Here is a 6000-nt window from a genome sequence, read left to right as displayed (position 1 = left end):
GAATTGAAAAATATAGTTAAGATAAGGTATAAGAATGTGATTCAGGATATCAAATAATTATTAAAATGTTACTGGTTGTGTTCAGAGGACTAATTAACAGGAATAAAGTGTGTTGCCATATTCCCATTCTTTCCATAAATGATTTTTTCTATTCTTGTTTGGAATTTGTGAACGAAAAACTTTAAAAATCTTTGTGTATTATGTTTATTAAGGTTATATATTTGAACTCAAATATTTAATTCTGTTGTCTAATAGAATAAGATTGCTAGCTCACAGATTGACATTTCTCAAGAAAGAAAAAATTTGGACACAAGTACTCTTCTGCTAATATTTCAATTATTTTTTGGAAAATTTTGAAAAGTTACTATCCATTAAGAGAAATTTTGTGAAATGTTATTTACATTGGTGACCAACAAATTAATGAGATTCACTTATCCTTTAAGTAAACTTCAAAAAATAAAGAATTGTTTTCTGTAGGAATTTATTGTCTCATAACCACACAATAATATAATGAAATTTGTATTATAAAAGCATGCTCCAAAACAATATGAAGAAATTAACGTGTCAGATATCTGTAGGTATAGTCTAGTAATTAGGGATGGATTCTCATCCTAGTGTCACCATGAACATAAAGACACTGTATATGTTACTTATGGTTGCTTATGGACTTCAGGGTTTTTAGAAATATGTCTATTCTGAATACTTACCACATTATTTGCCAAAAAATCACATGCACAGCTGAGAAAATACTGAAATGGGCATTTTCCCAAATTAAAAATGTATCTTGAAAAGTGCACTTAGAAAAATTCTATGAAATCACCACAGAAATGCATTTAAGGGACTAAAACCTAGCAGGGGAGAAAAAAAGCCCCAAAATTTGGAATTACAACACATTGTAAATAATTTTGTATACATATTTCTATAATTCTTGTGTAGATATCTATTTGCTGGAACTATGGAAATAAAATACACAACTTTTCTTCCATAAGTGGTACTAGGTACAACGTAGAGCTGTCAGTTTTCTAATTTTAGCATATTTGTGTAAGACATTTGATTCTGATGACAATTTTATTATGAGAACTCAGGATTCCTTTTATATGGAATATTTCTGCAAGAAAGAAGTAAAGGTTCTTATAAGGCAGCAAAGAACCTCCTCTAAAGCCTATAGATGGCAATGGAAAGATTACGATTGATTTCACAAGGATTTGGACTTAGCCCAAAGTACACAAAAAAGTTCATACAAATCAGTGAACAGTCCAGGATTAAGACATTAGCCAATAATTTCCAAAGTGACTGCTGACTTTGTGCCTCCATTATGACACACAGTATCCTGATTTCAACAAAGTTTTGAGTACACAGTGAAAATTAGGACCACTTTATTGAAATGTGAGTTGAGAACCCCATAGTATGGGGTTATGAAAATTCTGGTTTTGGTTCTAACAGGAGTCATAATGCAGGATTTGTATAGCTGGCAAATCATCACATTAAGTTATTAAATTGTAGGTTCCATAAGCAATATGAAAGAATCTTGCCATGTTGCTTTCATTCTGCTATTTGTGGTATTAGTAGATAAGAAAAATAAAGTGTATTATATAGAAAGGTAGGTTTGAACAGATGTTCCCAAATGGTGTGGGGGGTAGGGGTGGTGAGGAAGGTAAAACTTTCCTTCCATTCAGATGTCTGTCTTGAATTTCTCACAGTTTTTGCAGACAGTTTGGCTCACTTCCAACATACATCGTTGCCTGTCTGGTATGAAAAATGCCATCTGTGGTGTATGGAAGTTCTTTCTTTAAAAGTGGCCTGCTAATTATTCTTCAGGCAGGTGTTACTAAAGTGAAGTCAGGTGTCAAGCATAGCATAAACTTTAAATTGACTAAAATTGCTCTGTTCTTCTGTTCTTTCCCAAAAGAATAGAATGGAATATAAGAGAGAATTGAAATGTTGGTTGATACAGCATTGAGATGACTCATGCAGCAGTATATATATTGTGGTGACACTCAAAAACTGAAAGTTAAAGGAATGAATGAAGTGTATAAATTTTCTAAAAGAAATGTCCTTCTGATTCTTACTGGTCCTTTATGTTTGCATTTTCATGTTGCAAAATGTTAAAAATCCTGATATTCTCAGAAATTTCAGACAGGGTAAAAGGTGTAGGAAAGAATTTCCTTCTGTGCTCTGGAAGACTGAGAAAGCTGTTTGATGAAAAGAGTGTGGAAGATGGCTGCTTTGTGTGAATGACACCTGCAAATTCTCACCTACCTTCACTCTCCAAACCACTCATGCCTTCAAGCTTTTTGAAGATTAATAGGATGGTTAATGGGCCAGAATCAACACATGAGGGCTGCAGGCAGCCATTCAGCTGATCCATGAGCCCCAGCTCCCAGGATAAGCACTGCTGCTGCCTCTCATTTGCAGCAGTTAGTGAGCTGCTCTGTTCCTTACATGACATCAGCCCTCCCAATTGAAGATGAAAACTCACCACACTGAGCCAGATGTTACAACACTTCTCTCTCCCTAACAGATGAGTGTTGTTAGGAGGTGAGGGATTACTAGTATAAATGCAAGACTTCCCATTTTCTATGCCATTTTCAGAAGATTTTTTGAATAAACAGCCCTTTTACTATTTGTAATCTTGGTGTTCAGAATGACTGACATTGTTAGTGGTTTGAAAAATGAGGATGAGGAAAGCACAGGCAGATTTACTCCTTTTGACAGTTAAGACTTTGCATTGTTTGCTTTATCAGTGATGAAAGTAATCCACTTTCTCTCCTGCCTTAAGCAGACCCTTGACAAAATATTTACAATAGACTGATATGATGCTGAGATAAAGAGCAGTCCTGTAAGTAACTGAGAATGTAGTGCTGTTACATTTTTGATCAATCCTGAGACATCTGGATGATTTTGAACTACTGGTCTTCTACTATGAAGAACAGTTTTACTTCCATAAGGACTTCCTCTCGTGTTTTCAATATCAGGCTCAGCCTCTAACAGCCTTAGCATATTGTGATAATGAGTTGTACACAAAGCACTGGCATGCAGCATTACTGAGATGATTTCCTTTTTGGCTCAGCCAGATTCCTGTTAAAAGTTATAGGGACTCTTAAGAGACTAACAAAAGAAGAATTAAAGATCCAGCAATGGCACGAAGATAAGCCTAATGAAGCTAGAGTTAGGCTCTCATGAAATTAAAAGCAGACTTTGTATGAATACATTTATGAAATATATCATTGCAGTTTCATTACACAACAAAGCCACAAAGCCCTAAACCCCATTTTTGGCCCAGGTTGAATACCTATCAAAATCCCAGTATTACTTTGTAGAGTGGGTTCTTCATTAGCATTCTTCATTGCAGAATAGAGGCTTGGATAAACACATTCCCATCAGAAAAAAAAGGAAAATAAAGCTGAAATTTGTGCTGAAATTGTTTCTGTGTTGTATTGCATTAATGGCTAAATCCCATCCTGTACCTGTTCACAATATAGATTAAATGAGGATGAAGCCATAAGTTTGTGATCAAACCCATCCTACAACAGCATTTTAAATCATTTTGAGAATAGAGCATTTGACAGTTCAATAAAAAGACTTCTTTTCAATCTAGAGGGAGACTATAATCTTCTAACATATTTGCAAATATGTGAAAACATCTTCCACTGCCTCACAATAATATAAAATAATAATTCAAAAAAGGCTTCTTCACTGAACACTCTTAAAGGAGTAAACTTTGATGAGTCTGACAAAACTCTGAGGACAAAGGCAGATATAATTTTCTTAGAAATATTGCCAGCAAAAGATTATATTATCATAGTGATATTTAAATTGGCATCTAAGGAATCATGTTGAAAGGTATAGGCAGCTTTAAGCAAACCATAGGCACCTCTAATCTGTGCTTTTGTCTGTCACTGCTGTGCAGCTTTTTCTGAGGAGAAACTTCCCAGCTGTAGAACAATTCAGAGAATGGCAGTGGAAGAAATGAACATGAATGATGATGTATCTACCTGCAACTGCACTTTGCTAGAATGTTACTTTCATATTTCATTTTTTGCTCCAATTATGAAATTGATAAGATTTTGCTCTGCCTCCTCACTATTGCAGTGGCTTAGGCATCCTGCATAGGTATGATTCAGAAAAACAAACTCAGATTAAGTACTTACACAAGAAATGGTGCAATTCAGAGAATTTCAGTTGCCCAAAATAGCCAAGAAGAATATTGTAGACATCATTGCCCTTATATTTTGGAAAAATAAAATGAAAACTCTAGCTTCTGGCATGCCAGTTGGCATAAGCTCAAACACATTATTAATATGATACTGTCAGTAAAATGAGATGCCTGTGGAAAAAAACACGGAAAAAAGGGAAAGGTTCCTTTAAGAAGCCTTTACACTGGCAGTTTAATTTTCTCCCTACTTTGCAGCAAAATTTGGAATTTGTTCAGTTAAAAAAGCTGAAAAATTAGAAAAGAAAAAAAGTGCTTTGGACTAAATTGGAGATGCAGATTTACATGTTTCAAATTCCTTTAGCTTTGTGACAACACCTGAACTCAAAAGGCACACCCATATTCAGTGGAACTTTCAAAATGCACCTGATGTTAATATTAACTTTCTCCTCTGAATTCTGAAGAGTTGATAGAGATAACCCTGTATTTATTCTCAGTTTCCTGCTTCCTATTTCTTCCACTCACTGACATTCAAAGACATACCTATCCATGGCCCAAAGAAAAGGACTAAGGAGGTTATGAAAGTTGCCAAAATGTCAACAGCAGTTTTACTGACTGAGAACCATGACCTAAAATCTTCACACATTCACAGGTTGAGAGTTCAACGTACATTTTTTAAAATTGAAATGTACGATCTTTAAACTGAAAAATGTATTTTACATATAATTTACTTAAAACATTTTATTAATTGATACAGTTCAATTATTCAGATTATGGTAGATTTTGTAGTCTTTTAACTATGAACACATTCCCCAGGTACCTCATGAATCCCTTAAAATCTAGAGAGTTTATTCATGTCAAAATTCTGGAATTGATTCATTGCAAATCTGTCTATTCTAAGTGGACAGAACTGACCTTGACAGTTGCATCTGGACTCTTGAAGATAGTTTTCTAATTTTCCACTATTTTGTCTTCCACTATCTTGAAAAACTGCCACAAAACCCCCACAAACCCCTAAGTATCCCCCCAAACACTATGCATACAAATCTTACCATTCTGGTTGTGCTTTGGCTGAGATGTTGCAATAGTAAGTGTTTCAGAACAGGTAAACAGCACAGCAAGGAAAACCATACAAACATCTTGATCACAGCTGCTGTATAAGTTACTCTGCAACACAGAAAGGATTCCCCACAACTAAATATCAGGGAATACATTCCATACTTATGACATATTAATTTGAAGCCTATTTCATTCCCCAAACATAAAAAGAGATTAGAAACATCCATGAATATATGGGAACCTAGAATGAAGGAGGAAAAATTAGGCATTCCCTAAGTGAATTTTGTACTGGATAGTCATTTCTTCCTTCAAAATGATGTGCATCCAGAAATGAAATTTCATATTGCTTTTCACTTACAGTCATCATATAAAAGAGAGGACTAATAAAGCAAGAAAAAGCAAGAAAAAAGCTTTTGCTATGGTAAAATGTGATATATATATTACTTGCAATTTGATTGATCATCCTAATTTCAATAATTTGTTTTTATAAATAACTTATATGGTTATTCTTGCTTTTTGTATATTAAAGTGTGCAGCATGAAATGAACTTCAGGCTTGCTAAATGAAATTCACTCAAAGATTGAATACATTTATTTGTAAGTTTAACAGCCATTTCCAACCCTTATATATAGCATATGATGACTTTAATTAAGTCATCATATGCTACCTTGTACTCGGACCTCTGACTAGATTACTGGTCTAGATTTCAAATAGCCAAAAAACTTTGAGGTATTAATGAATTTTCTCTTGCTTGCTTTCCTTTAAGTATTTTTTTTCCTTCCTTCTTT

Source organism: Zonotrichia albicollis, chromosome 1, assembly GCF_047830755.1.
Source record: "Zonotrichia albicollis isolate bZonAlb1 chromosome 1, bZonAlb1.hap1, whole genome shotgun sequence".
Lineage (NCBI taxonomy): Eukaryota > Metazoa > Chordata > Aves > Passeriformes > Passerellidae > Zonotrichia > Zonotrichia albicollis.
This window is presented reverse-complemented; position numbering follows the sequence as displayed.